Genomic DNA, 12,927 nt, shown 5'->3' with positions numbered 1-12,927 from the left:
CAGACGCGGTCGCATCCTCGTGGACGGTAGAGGCGGCAGCGAGCTAGAGTCAGCGTTGCAGCTCGCGGCCACGGAGAGGCCAGGCGAGCCTGAGCGCTGGGACCCGGCCCAGGCTCTGCGGACACCTCTGTGCGCGGCTGGTATGTACGTGGTGAAGGGGAGGTGGAGTGGGGGTGGCTGGAGAGAAGACGGAGGGAAAAGGACTTGGGGAGGCAGGGGAGACTGAGCGAGCGAAGATGCGGTAAGAGCAACTTTCCTATTTTCTGGCCAGTCCGCGCGAGCATGGGGGGGAATTCAAGCAGATGCCTCTTTGGCCAGAGTGACCACATCATGTAACACGCAGAGGTCCTTGCAGAGTGGAAGGGGGCGCTCAGGTCAACAGGGGTAACCAGGGAGATCTGATCACCTCTTTTTGCCCATTCTGCCCTGAAGGTGGACATTGGTGATGTCTCGTAAGTTGCTAAGCCTTCGCCTCTCGCACGAGCAGTGCCACGTCGTTTGTCCTGGGCTGCGCGTTTCCAGCCCCAGGCAGCCCCTCGCGGCCATGGGGTCAGCAGTGAGTGTTCTAGCCGGCTCGGCTCGCGTCGAGCTGTCTTTAGCCCAGTCATCTCACCTCATCAGCCTCCATCCATTTTCTTTGATAAAACCTGGGAATAATTAGATCGAGTGAACTCGTGGGTTCCCAGCAACTGTTGGATTTTCACGTAGTCTGGGACACCGGCCGGCAGCCAGGGAGGGAGAGGAGTGCAGTGTGGTCGCAGGGGTTCGGGAGACGAGCGCGTGAGTCGTAATTGCTGACGTGCAGCAGCTCGTTGGGGAAAGTCCTGATAGTTCCCTCTGGGAGAGATGACCCTGATTTACCTGCTCTCCAGACTGGCAAGTCCCTGCCGAGCGAGGCTCAGATGAACCGGTCAGTTTCATCTTCGTAGAGCTCATCCCAGGGAACGCATACGGACACGGTTCCTTTGGAAGAGCGCTTGGTACAAGTAGGGCACATAGGAAACACTGGGGAAAAAGAACAAACCCAAAACAAAACAAAAAATCCTGCAGGTGTTAAGTTTTAGTCCGAGTCTGTGCAGGACTCTAAAATGGAGATTCAGTGCTAATGACCACTTAAATATTCAACTGGAAAAACTAAAAACTAAAACGCTCATACTAGTGGTTTGAATACTGAAAAAGTATGGATTAGAACTGCGCCGAGTATTGGATTTCTCTGTGTACACATAGATTCAAGATCCATCTGTCCACTTTATCTCTTCATAAGATGCCTTTCTTCTTATTGACATTGCTACACACACAAAAAATTCGTTCTGTGATTTAATATTCAAAAAGGTCAGAATTTGGACTACTAAAATGAGATCTGATGGTCATAAAGCTCACAGAAAGTTCTGTAAGTGATATGGGTTCTGGATCATGATTTGTTAGATTGGCATTTTGCAAACCTTTTTTTTCCCCCTACTTATCAGGTGCTGATCAGTACCCCTCTATTGACACTATGATAAGGAAGTTCATTTTCTAAAACAGTGTTTTGGAAACTCAAATGTTTTAATTTTGAAGTAAAGTATGTATTGAAAAAAAGTTTTCAAAAAGTTTTTAGTAATCAGCTTCTTAGTTTTATCTTTACCACAACTTTCTTCAACAAAATATCAAAGACTAATGGAATACCTTATATAGGATATTTTAAACAATGTCAGATTTCAATTTTGTTAAAGAATTTTCTCTCTTCTTTAGCCGATTTTAAACTGGAAGTCTAGATTTTTTAGAAATTTACCCCTTCAATGATTTTTAAAGAAATTTTACCAAGTTGTAAAACCATCACCATAATTCAGTTTTAGAACATTTTCATCACCCCAATAAGATTCCTCATGCCCACTTATGATTAATCTCTGTTCAGGTTCAGGCAACTTCTAATCTTTCTTCAGTCTCTATAGATTTGCCTTCTCTGAATATTTTATATCAATGGAATCATAAAATATGTGATCTTTTGTTTATGGCTTTTTTTCACTTAACATATTGTTTTTGAGATCTGTGTCGTAATGTGGATCAGCATTTCGCTCATTTTATTGCTGAAGTTTTCTGTTGTATGAACACACCACATTTTGTCTATCCATTCAGGAGGTTGGACAGGAAACATTTTGCTTCCTTTAAAAATTTTGAGCTCAAATACAGCAAGGAAATTTGAAAAAAGGTGTAACATTTCTGAGAAACAACATATTTCTGAAGATGAGGTTTATTGGAACTGTTTTATATTCACAGAAAAACTGAGTGGAAGGTACAGAGATTTCCTAAATAACCTCTGGGCCTACACATGTATGACCACCTCCGTTGTGGACATCACACACGGCAGTGGTACATTCGTTACAGTGGATGAACCTACACTGACACATCGTAGTCACCGAAATTCCCTGGTTTACCTTAGAGTTCACTCTTGTTGTTGTACATTCTGTGGCTTTGGACAAATATATAATGACATATATAGCCTTGTGGGCTATAGTCCATGGGGTTGCCAAGAGTCAAAGCCGACTGAGCATGCACGCAGATGCAGACATCCATCCATGTAATATCATAGGAGTATTTTCACTGCCCTAAAAGTCCTCTGTTCTCTGCCTATTCATTCCCCACCCCCAGTATCTTTTAATGCTAAATGAGGGTAAATCAGGCTTAATTAAGACTAAATTTCCTGCAGTCTCCAGTAAAGATGGGAAATTGAGCAATTTGAAAATTGTATTTTAAGATGTTGATGAAACTCAAACCTAAATTGCTTGATAGTAAAGTCAGTGGTTTTCCTTTCCTTCAACACAAGATTTTTAATTGAGTTACCAAAAAAATCATGCCTTTTTGAATAGAAAAAAGCACCCTATAAATCATATAGTAAAATAAGCTTCCATAACTATGATGCCACATAATTCTTTTACATACTAATTAAACATTTTATTAATATGTATAGAGATCTAAGGCCCAAGTTTAAGTGATTGACGTGCAAAAATCATGTATTAGGGATAAATCCAGGGCTCCTGTTTTCCCGTTTTAAAATTCCTGTGGTTAGTACATGCTCTTTTTATTCTTTTCAGTTTTTAAATGTTCACAAGGGTTTTTTATTTTGTTGTTCAGTTGCTCAGTTGTGTCCAACTTTATGTGACCCCATGGACTGCAAGCATGCCAGCCTTCTCTGCCCTTCACTGTCTCCTGGAGTTTGCTCAGACTCGTCTCCATTGAGTCAGTGATGCCATTCAACCGTCTCGTCCTCTGTTGTCCCCTCCTCCTCTTGCCTTTTTTATTCGCATGACCGAATATACACTCCCTTAGCTTTTCTTTCTTTGATCAGACATCCCACAGTATTATTCATTGACTTACACTTTGTAAAGTTTTTATGGGTAAATACCCGTTTATCTTTCATTACTTTAATACACAATTGCTGCTGCTAAGTCGCTTCAGTTGTGTCCGACTCTGTGCGACCCCATAGACGGCAGCCCACCAGGCTCCTCCATCCATGGGATTTTCCAGGCAAGAGTATTGGAGTGGGGTGCCATTGCCTTCTCCGTAATACACAATAATGTAAAGTAATTATCTTTCAATTAAAAATAAATAAATTTTTAAAAAAGAAGGAAAACTGCATGTTCTTTTGAATTTTGTTGGTTTCAGTAATTTTTATTCCCAGGTGGTGCAGTGATAAAGAATCTGCCTGCCAATGTAGGAGAAGCAAGAGATGCAGGTTTGATCCCTGGGTCAGGAAGATCCCTTGGAGTAGGAAATGGCAACCCATTCCAGTATTCTTGTCTGGAAAATTGTATGGACAGAGGAGCCTGGGGGGCTATAGCCCATGGGGTCTCACAAAGTTGGACACGACTGAGTGACTGAGCAAAGAGCCTTGATATACTTTTTATAAGTCATTATCAGTGATATTACATAAAGAGAACACTTGAACATAGGCAGAAAACCAAAAGTGATTATTATTATTGTTTATCTTTTTATTGGAAGTACAGTTGACTTTGAGAAATCAAATAGGTAATCTACTTCATACTCAAGTGGGATATATTTTTTTTATTCTTGTGCTCAATGGCAAATAACGGCTTTATGCATCTGTCCAAGTATAAAGCACAGTATGGACTTATACAGGCTTCCCAGGTGACACTGGTGGTAAAGAACCCGCCTGCCAATGCTGGAGACCTTAAGCGACATGGGTTGATCCCTGGGAAGATCCCCTGGAGGAGGGCATGGCAGTCCACTCCAGTGTTCTTGCCTAAAGAAGCCCATGGACAGAGGAGCCGTATGGGCTACAGTCCATAGGGTCACACAGAGTTGGACACAACTGAAGTGACTTTAAATCAGAGTGGATTTATGTTTTCTAATAACTCCAATTCTTAAAAAATGATGTGTCCAAGAGTTGGGTGCTTATTGGAAAAGAAGTTCAGAGCTGTCTATTTAAGAATAAAACAATTCAGATTTGTATATGTTTCTAAATAGAAGGAAATAATCTTACCTAGAATCTTGAATTAGTTAGAATAGGATTTCTCAGACTGAAAAGTGGGCCAGCAGAATAGAGACCCTTGAAGATTATGGAGTAGTAGTTATAGTAGTCTGGAGCAAACATGGCTTGAACACTTGTTTGGGTAGCAGCAGCAGAAGCTTTTATAGACAGTGTAAATGGAGCTAAATGCCTTCCTCTACATCTTGGATTCTCCCTCCTTAGAGTTACTATTTCCACCTAAGCCCTAAATTTTGCTGTGCTGATGAAAAGGAATGAATGGCCTTTGGGAATGTGGAAATCAGCATGTGTGTGTGTTAGTCGCTCAGTCGTGTCTGACTGTTTGAGACCCCATCAACTGTAGCTTGCCAGGCTCCTCTGTCAATGGAATTCTTCAGGCAAGAATACTGGAGTGGGTGGTCATTCTCTTCTCCAGGGAATCTTCCCCACTCAGGAACTGAACCCTGGTCTTCTGCATTGCAGGCAGGTTCTTTACCATCTGAGCTACCAGGGAACCCCAGAAATCAGCATGGGTAACTGTAAGTTTTCACTTGTCGGGTGAAAGAAAGGAAGAAACTGAGGTTCAGTATGTTAGTTTTGGGAATAAATTCATGAAAGATAAGAAAGAGTTAAGCAGTCTTCCCAAACATGCTTATATTAAATGACTCTTAAGTGATTTACTTCTAGACTAATTTTTATGGGCTGGGTTAATATGTCTCAGAAGAAAATACTGTTCTTGAAATCACTATGTATAGTGTGTGTGTGTGTGTAATTAAGGATAACCTTTAACTCATGTAGTTACATTCATATATTTTTTTGTTTATTAAAAAATGAGAATAAGTACTTCTATCATGGGGCTTCTGGAGCCAGATATAATATTAAATCTCAGAACACTGAAATAAGACCCTGTTGTCTATATTTCCCAAATCTAATAGAGTCTAATAAAAATCCAGACTACAGATATAATGGATTTTGTTGCATTCTGAAAGTTTGCAAAGAATCTATCAAGTCAGAAGATGTTACAAAGGCCAGGGTCTAGCACAGAAACCACTCTGCTCTCAGTCTCTGTGTCCCTGAAGAAGGATGTCTATTATAATTGTGTTCATTGCAATAAAGAAGCAGAACTGTTTACAGGAGTGAAAACTTAGAAAAACACAAAAAGCAACTCTGCATCTTTCTACCATGCCATGAATCTCTATGTATTTATCTATATATATTCTTGCAGCTCGGAGAAGATTGGATTTGAGGAATATTGGACAGACTGTTATAGCCCAAGCAAGAGATGCTAGAGAGTGAATCATGAATTAGCGATGAAGAATTTAGGGATACACAAGAGTATCATAGTCTAGAAATATTAGGAGTGGAAAGTGATTAGGCTTGATGATAACTGGGACATGAAGTTAAGGGGAGGTGGAAATGAAGGGTGCTTTTCAGCACCCTGGCTTGAGGTTGAGGGCGAGCACTATTTACAAAAATGGCAGGAGAAGAATGAGGACACAGTTGGTGGGTTTCCTGGGTTGGATAAGGTCTGATAATTCATGTACTTCCTGGAATGAGACCTTATTTAGAAATAGGGCCATTGCAGTTGTCATGGCCTAATATGATGTCATACAGGAGTAGGATGTGCCCTTAACCCAGTATGACTGGTATCCTGATAAGAAGAGAAGAGACACAGAGGCAGAGACTCAGAGGCAAACATGTGACACTGGAAGCAGAAATAAGAGCTATGCGACTTCAAGAGATTCCTAGACTTACCGGCCACCACCAAAAGCTGGGAAAGAGGCATGGAACAGATTCTCCTGAGTTCCCAAGAAGAAACCAACCTTGCTGATAACTGCATTTTGGATTGCTGGCCACTTGATCTGTGCCCATCTTCAGTATCAGTTGTAAAGATGCTTACAAAATAAGCAATATGATAACTTGGGCAGGGCATCTGCTGTGTCCTGACATAGTCAGAGTCCTCTGCTTTCAACCCAAGTAGAGATCTAAACAAGATCATTCAGGTTTTCCATTCATTCCGGCCACGTGGGTTTGACAGTGTGAAAATGGAACCAGTCTACAACATGGGGGGAGGTCATAGTTTTTATCTGTTTGCCTCAGGGAGGGTAGAAGAATGTTTTCAGGGAAAGTGAAGGATAATTTCCTCACATGGTAGATCTGGGTCAGCTCCCTGAGGTGTTTGTGGTTTTTGCCAAAGAATATTAAACTTCAAGTAAAACCCAGCATAGTTGTTTCAACTCTGAGGAGTCCATGTTTGGATTCTAGGTTTGAATGCTTTGAAAGGAAACAAACTTTTCAGGTGTGACTGTAAAATGGGAGGAAACAAAGCATTTTTTAAACTCATAGATGTTCATGTTTACCAACTCTTTTAAAAAGTATCTTAATTTGCCTAAACTTTGGAAAACTTTTCATATCACCTGTCAGTAATTATTATTGGTCTTAATACTGAATTGGTTAAGTTCTTCACTTTGTGGGTTTTGTCTCAATGTAATCCACTTAAAATATGGATTAATGAAATATGATTGTACCTAAGGACAGCAGTTTAAGTTATAAGGACATTTCAAATTTTCTTGCAAAAGGATTGTTTAAGGTTCACTTTATTTATTAACTCTTTTCTTTCAGATATTTTTGTCATAAAACCATCACACTATTAAGAACACTTAAAGACTTTACAATTTCAGTTCTAATATTCAAGCATAGTTGCGTTAGTATTAAGTGTCTTCTAGTCTTTGTATCTTTGTAAGGATTTTTTTTATTAATGTAATAATGGTATACAGTTTTTATCCTATTTTTTCTTCTTAAAATTACTATTATCAGAATAAAAATGAATAGAAAGAATAATTTAAAAAAATAACATTTTTTCTGATTATGCGGAGTGACCCATGACAGTTTTTGGCTAGATAAAATTTCAGTTCTTAAAGGTATGAAACAGAATATCCCAGTTAGGCCCCATTTTCATTTTGCTGCACCCTATGCAGCAAAACAAATAAGACAAAAAGAAAAACACAAATCTTTAAAATGTGTGGCTTTAAATATTAGCAATGTTAAAATGTAGAATTCTGTTTTCCCAAGGACAGTCTGTTCTTACTGCTGTAAATTCTTCACCAAGAATCACAGATGTGAAAGTATAATCAAGCGATTTTTTTTTTCCTTTCATTCTCATCCTTTTTATCAGCTCTCCATTGTTATCTTATAATGGTTTATTCCACATGTTATTTTCTAGGCCGTTAATGTTTGCCACTTAAAATACCACTAAGTTTTAAACTTTAAAACTTTGCAGTTGTGTTTTTGAGATAATATACACTCCAGTGAAAATCAGAAACTTTCAAAATTAAGAGGAAAATAACATCCACCTGTATTTCCACCGTTAATTATAAAATTCTTTGCCTATATATATATCTTAAAAAACAAAAGTAATATATGCCCTTAATATATCATCTTACTATATCTTTTCAAGGTAATAAATCATCTTTTTTAATGGCTACATACTGATCTATTAAATTTTTAACTAATCCCTATTGGTAAATGTGCAGAATGTTTCCAAGTTTGTTTTTGTAAATAATACCGTAGTAGATAACTGTATTTGTGATCTTTATACACTGTACACAGCTACCTTATTAATTTCTTGTAATAAATTTCTAGACATGGAGTTGATAAATCAATGGATAGTCACTTTTTAACCATTTTTTAAAACATTTTGCAGAATATCTTTCCAGGAAGCCTGTTGCCATTTATACTGAAAATTTTTACCAAAGTACTAGTACTGTTTCAAAAATTTTTAATTTAGAAATTTAGTAGGAAAAGATAGTTCATATTTGTATTTCTTTGCTAATGTGGCTAAATATTTTTAGGTAGTCAGTATGTTTATTGGGTATTTTGGATTTATTTGTATGAATTGCTTTTTGTGTTCTTCACTTATTTTAATTCTCTTTTGTTTGTTTCAATAACTTTTAATTCATAAGGATATTGACTCTTTGTATGTCCGTTACATTTTAAATAACAGTTTTTAAAATCAATTTCTTTTGTTTGCAATTGACTATATAGGGAGCTTTGCTTTGCAAAATACTTAAATTTTATAGATGTGAAAGCTATCAATTTCTTCTCTCATAGTTTATAAGGAGGACTTTCCCACTTTAAACATATTCATCTACATTTTTAATAGTACCTCTGATGTCTTTTTTAAAAAGTTTTAATCCTTTGGAAGTTGTTTTAGTAAGGAGTGAAGTAGGTAATGTAATTTTATTGTTGTTACGTTTAATCACTAATCTTGCCTCAAACTTATTTGTTCTGTAACTGATTTGAAATAACATCCTATGCCCCTGCACCTGCTTGGAGTCCACCTTTGTGGTAACTGTCCTTCACCCTGAAGTCCCACAGACTTTCTTCCCACATGCCTTCCTGGCCAGCATTCCTACACATGACTGCAGGCCCTTCCATTGCCTCCCTTACCTGCCTTGATCCACATCTGTCACTCAGCACCTCACCCCAGGAAGAAAAGGAATTTCACGTTTCCCATCATAGCTGCTAGCTCTTCCTAAATTCTCTGGTTCCTGTAGTCTGTGTTACCAGTTTTGAAACATGTAATTTTGTTAGCCTTGCGAAACATAATTTTCCAATGCTTCAAATCTCTGTTTTTATCATTTGTCTATTCATTTCTCCCTTCTACCTTGAAACTTTATTATGCTTTGTGCTGCCTTTCCCTGACCTAATCTCTGCTTTTTATTCTTCCTACAAAACCGTTCTGTCATGCCCTCTGGAACACCTGTTCAATCACAATAAACTCTCAACCTCTCTTTTTGCTCTAGCCCTGAATCTTGACTCTCCCACTTCCCCCTGAGTCCTTCCTATTGGAGATGGCTGATTGCTCCATAGTTCATGAATCCTAGGGTAGGGAAGTGGGTCACATGCCGTCCATACACCTTCCCGCGTCTAGACTGTTATTTCTTTACCCTCTTTTACTCATTCCTGTTCCTTCGAGCCAATTGGCTATACTGTCAACCACCATTGCTCATTCCTGTGAACTATTTACCACTTCAAACTGATTCTTCACTGAACACTCCAGCAACTAGTGAACAGTCATCTTGTCCCACCCATTTCCTGTCCCCAATCTGGGTGACTTTATGTCTGTACCCAACACCACAACTTTTCAGCTTTTGACCTTCACAACTCAAGCAATAAACTTGTGTTTACCCAACCCCTTCTATAGTTACACCCTGGACTTATCATATGAATTTTTTTCTTCCTAAAATCTCAAATTCAGAAATTTTCTTGTCATAGCATCCTATCTCTCTCTCTCTCTCTCTATATATATATATATATATTTTTTTTTTTTGAACACAAATCTGAAGAGTCACACCTGGGGCTTCCTAGGTGGCACAGTGGTAAAGAATCCTTCTGCCAATGCAGGAGACATAAGAGATGTGGGTTCGATCCCGGGGTTGGGAAAATCCTCTGGAGAAGTAAATAGCAACCCGCCCCAGTATTCTTGTCTGGAAAATCCCATGGACAGAGAAGCCTGGAGGGCTTCAGTCCATAGGGTCACAGAGAGTTGGATATGACTGAGCAACCAGACAAAGTCACACCTACAGTTGTCTTTTGGCTTCATTGGGATGGCCGATTTTTATCCATCTGTTTACTCTCCGTGCTCTGCTGGCTTAGAGTAAGATATTTCTCAGTGAATTCCATGTTTGCAATTAACACAAATCAATGGAGAGCCTGAGAATTCTGTGTGCTTACCACACTTTCCTCTACAGCTCCAGCAATGTCAAAGCTTCAGCACCACCTGCCTTGAGTGCTTTGTGACTTAATGACAACTTACCTGTCTTCTGGTTTATGTAGATCATTGCAGGAATCTCTATACTCCCAAATAGCATGGCCACCACTCTGGTTTTCCTGGGACTGAGTGGTTTTCCAGGATGCTATGCAACCTAGATAGCATATTCAAAAGCAGAGACATTACTTTGCCAACAAAGATCCGTCTAGTCAAGGCTATGGTTTTTCCTGTAGTTATGTATGGATGTGAGAGTTGGACTGTGAAGAAAGCTGAGCACCAAAGAATTGATGCTTTTGAACTGTGGTGTTAGAGAAGACTCTTGAGAATCACTTGGACTGCAAGGAGATCCAACCAGTCCATTCTAAAGGAGATCAGCTCTGGGTGTTCATTGGAAGGACTGATGCTGAAGCTGAAACTCCAGTACTTTGGCCACCTGATGCGAAGAGTTGACTCATTGGAAAAGACTCTGATGCTGGAAGGGATTGGGGGCAGGAGGAGAAGGGAACGACAGAGGATGAGATGGCTGGATGGCATCACCGACTCAATGGACATGAGTTTGAGTGAACTCCGGGAGTTGGTGATGGACATCAAGGCCTGGCGTGCTGCGATTCATGGGGTCGCAAAGAGTCAGACACGACTGAGTGACTGAACTGAACTGAACTGATGCTTAAGTCCTTGACTTAGGGACTCCACATTTTTGAAATTCCTTGTATTCTTTTTTACATATTAGCAGTCTTCATCTTCACTTTTAAACTATAAGCCGTTACTTCATCTGAAGTATGTAATAGCTCTTACTCTTACTCTTCACTATCATTCTGTATGACCTTTTCAGTCTAGGTTATTGGTTGAGAAAGTGGGTTGAGAAAGTCAAAACACCAGAGTGCATTAGCTAGGAATGTTATAGTTGTTCATAATAGCAAATCCATTTCAAGTTGGCTTAAGGAGAATGGGAGAATTTTATCAGATTTATGTCACCCAGCTTTCAGTCTCACCTTGATCTAGAGCTCAGATTATTTTGTAAGGACCCAATTTCCGTCTGCTTCTTGGCTCTAGTCTTCTTCAACTTGGCTTCATTCTCAGGCTCTGCTTGGTGGAAAAGTTGCTATCAACAGCTTCAGGCCTAATTTCTCAAGTTTAAATTCAAAGAGAAAAAAGTGTCTTTACCTAGTAGCATTGGCACCAGTCCTAAGATGGACTAACTTCCATCATGAACCCACTCTTTATGCCTTTGCTGAGTTGGAAAAATGTCATAAGCCTGTGAAGGCAGGCTTCTGTCTGCCTCCTGTGTGTCCCACACCACTTCTGAGCCAGTCCCTGTGGCTCAGGGCATTTGAACTCTGATTTGTCAGGTCTGGGTCTCAACTTCATTCTTGGAAACAACAAATTACATGCAGTAACTACAGGAGGAAAGGCTCAAAGGGGAAATGGATGTTTAGCAAAATGTTTACTATCCTCTAAACTGGTAACAAGATGGCTAAAACAAAACAGAGGCATAAACAGGCTCTGATTAAATCTGTAGGATGGGCTTGTGAGTAAAGATCATGAACATTATTAGTGTATAGGCTCTATGACATTTATTTTGACTGAACAGTGATATTTTTAAATATCCTAATTCTTGATTATAGTCTTCATAGTTAATTTGCAAAGTAAGTAAGATTTGTGCAAAGAAATTTTGTGTAATATAATCCTCTTTAATCATCATTAGTGAGTTTTATTTTTAATTCTTCCCATACAAATAATAATTTGAAGATAAATCATATCCTATAAGAAAGAAGAGAATCTTTCTCCCTTAGATTAATTTTTTTGCAGCAGACATTTATGAAAATGTATTGATACATGATTTAGATAATAATAGTAGAGAAAAATAACTCAGCTAGAAATTAAAAAGCTTTGTTGGAAGGCCAACTCAGCTTTTAATTAGTCATGTGACCCTGAAGAAGGCTCTTGAGATTTCAGTTTTTATCAACATGATTACACCAGTATGAATAATATGATTTCAGTTCTCCATCATGAGATCAATACAGTGAAAAAAGTATCTGTATTATTCTATAGAGTCTATGGTTCCATAATTTAGTGCTATATGTCCCCAGCAATATTCAGGTTCTTTTCTGTGGATGGTTATAGATATTCTTTATTTAAGTTATTCTTTAATAATCTCAGTATTCTTAAGATATTCTTTATTTAATGAATTTCGGAACTCAGTACATGCATCTCTGAGATGAGTAGTTAACTAAACTCTAATAAATGAGTATCTATTTAAAAGCACCCTCCTGAGACATACAGATGGCTACCAAACACATGAAAAGATGCTCAACATCACTCATTATCAGAGAAATGCAAATCGAAACCACAATGAGGTACCATTTCACGCCAGTCAGAATGGCTGCGATCTAAAAGTCTACAAGCAATAAATGCTGGAGAGGGTGTGGAGAAAAGGGAACCCTCTTACACTGTTGGTGGGAATGCAAACTAGTACAGCCACTATGCAGAACAGTGTGGAGGTTCCTTAAAAAACTGGAAATAGAACTGCCTTATGACCCAGCAATCCCACTGCTGGGCATACACACCGAGGAAACCAGAATTGAAAGAGACACGTGTACCCCAATGTTCATCGCAGCACTGTTTATAATAGCCAGGACATGGAAGAAACCTAGATGTCCATCAGCAGATGAATGGATAAGCAAGCTGT

General features: G+C 39.0%; 1 protein-coding gene across 2 annotated transcripts in view; it reads left to right on the top strand.

The window, feature by feature from the left end:
• The first annotated feature begins 6 nt into the window (after positions 1–6).
• Positions 7–12,927, top strand: part of PKIB (protein kinase (cAMP-dependent, catalytic) inhibitor beta) — a 123,031-nt gene continuing 110,110 nt past the window's right edge. For both annotated transcript variants that reach the window (XM_010861785.1, XM_010861783.1), the window contains exon 1: positions 7–140. The gene's annotated coding sequence lies outside the window, so the exon portion shown is untranslated. The remainder of the gene's footprint in view (positions 141–12,927) is intronic.

Source organism: Bison bison, unplaced genomic scaffold (genome assembly GCF_000754665.1).
Source record: "Bison bison bison isolate TAMUID 2011002044 unplaced genomic scaffold, Bison_UMD1.0 scf7180017864473, whole genome shotgun sequence".
NCBI classification, from domain to species: Eukaryota; Metazoa; Chordata; class Mammalia; order Artiodactyla; family Bovidae; genus Bison; species Bison bison.
Note: the sequence above shows the minus strand (reverse complement) of the source record. Positions and strands in the feature narration are given on the sequence as shown.